General features: G+C 43.6%; 1 pseudogene; it reads right to left on the reverse strand.

Annotated features, from left to right (window-relative positions):
* Nucleotides 1-363: 363 nt before the first annotated feature.
* LOC107132563 (large ribosomal subunit protein eL22-like) lies at nt 364-742 on the reverse strand (annotated as a pseudogene).
* Between the last annotated feature and the right edge of the window lie 1,481 nt (nt 743-2,223).

Below are 2,223 nucleotides of genomic sequence, written 5' to 3' on the forward strand. Positions count from 1 at the left end.
GCAAATAAATGTTAATAAGAAGTTGAACAGGATGGGATGCAATGTTAACATTTATGTATTCTGTATACTAGGTGCTCCTTGAAAGTAAAAATTGGTAATTTTTTAACTGTGGGTGTCTCAGAACTGGGTTTTGGTATTTTAATTAGCATGAAATTCATTTGGTGCAGACATAAAGATGCGTAGAAATAGCAGAGATCCTGAGGCTGATTCTTGACCCAAATGACATTCATATTAGAGCCATAAAATACAATATCTACATCTCCTAGGATGGTAGGGGATGGGTTTTTAACCCTCGTCTCCTGCCTTGGCAGGTGGACTCTTTACCACTGAGCCACCTGGGAAGCCCAAATTTTATTCAAGACATCATACAAAATATTCATCTTCCTCCTCTTCTTTATCTTGATTAAACTGGAGTAATGCAATTTGTAACTTTGCAACTACTTGTAACCAATCATATAGATTATGTTTTTCCAAATATTTTTGGTGAGATATTTCAAATACCTTTTGAAAAAAGGCACCTCAGAAGTTATGGTAATCTCACTTTTGCTTCTTTCCATTGTTACAGCATCTCCAGTAAGATTTCCAGCTTTTCCACTCGCTTTGATTCTTTCCTGAAGAAACTGCTCAAAACTGACAGCATCCATGATTCCATCTTTGACAGGATGGGCACTGTCAAGAGGAAATGTCAGGATCTGCTTCTTTTCATTGATCCCTATGCCACAAGCTTTTTCATAGGAGCCATGGCTGCAGTGTAGGCAGATAGGGAGCTGGGTGAAGGGAGTGGGTTTAGGTTGGGTTGCTGAATTCAAGTGGCTCAGAAACTGTACAGGTGAGATGAGTGAAGAGCCTGGCTGTAAGACTGTGGGGTTAGTGGTCTGTATGGCTGAACCACACAGTTGTCAGGAGGAGGGACCAGTGAAAAACAGCAGTCCTGTAGGTGTAGGGTGGCCCATCGGTGTGAGCTAAAACCTTTTGTAAATTTCATCCTTATAGTTTTCAGATTGGAAATGTAAGGCTGAGATAATGATTGACCTTACTCAAGATTGCAAAGTTATTTAGGGATAGAGTTAGGCTTCCAATTCCACTACTCTGATTTCACCCCTTCCCCTCTCCCCCTATAATTGTACCGTCATGTGCCAAAGCTGTCTCTGGCACCCCACACCCATCATAGTTCTTTCCTTGCCCTCCCTTCAAACGTCCAGGGCCCTTGGATCATGGAACAGTTGGGTCCTCTGAGCTGCAAGTGGCTTGAGTGCTCCCCCTCCCCCACATTCAAGAGCCTTTAAAAAGGACAGCACGCTTCAAGTCACGCAGCCCCAAGGTTTGCTAATTTGCAGCTCAGTGATGTCATGATGGGCCCAGGATTTTTCCATTTTTGCACTTTGCCATTTTCCCAGTTTCAGTTTTTGCCCTCATGGGTGAAAAATTGCTGTGGTAGCTCCACATTTCACACAGACACAAGCACACCCAGTGATGAAAGGGACACTCTTCTGTCCCTGACTCTCTTTCCTTTAGTGAGGAAACCTTTCTTAGAAGCTCCAAGTGGACTTCCCTTCAGGTCTACATTGGCCCGACCTGGATGACTCTGGCCACCAAACCATGACTGCTAAGGTAAAGAGATAACCAGATTGCCTGATGGAGGTGTCCCTGCCCCAACAGAAGTATTAGAAATGAGTAGGGCTGTTCTAGGTTTACAAAGTGACTAAATGCCCAACTGCCGTACTAAGGATCCAGGATACAGGAAGGAGAAGTGTGATATTCAGAGGAGTCCCTTGGGATGAAGAATTAGGTCACCCAAATGCCAACAATACGCCTGTTGAGGAGCCCTACCACTCAATCATGACCTGCTATGAAGTCATCGGTAAGGTAGTGGACACTGAATCAACAGGAAAGAAGGGAGGTGTGGCTACTGAGTCAGCAGTCAACAGCCCCCTTCTTGTTCTTGCTCTAGTCCTACATCACCACTTTTGGAATTCCATACAAATGTGTAAGGTCAAGTGCTCAAAGAAGGCCAGACTTCCCAGGTCTTTTGGTAATCAGTTACAATCAAATCAAAGAGAATATAATAATTATCAGGAGTTCACTTGGATGACATGCATGGGGAAACAGCTGTTATCCTTGTTGAAAATAAAAATGAAAGCAAATAGTGCTTTAGTTGTCACTGGGGTGGGCTTCCCAGGCGTAACTAGTGGTAAAGAACCTGCCTGCCAATTCAGGAGATGT

Source organism: Bos taurus, chromosome 6 (assembly GCF_002263795.3).
Source record: "Bos taurus isolate L1 Dominette 01449 registration number 42190680 breed Hereford chromosome 6, ARS-UCD2.0, whole genome shotgun sequence".
In the NCBI taxonomy this organism is placed as follows: domain Eukaryota; kingdom Metazoa; phylum Chordata; class Mammalia; order Artiodactyla; family Bovidae; genus Bos; species Bos taurus.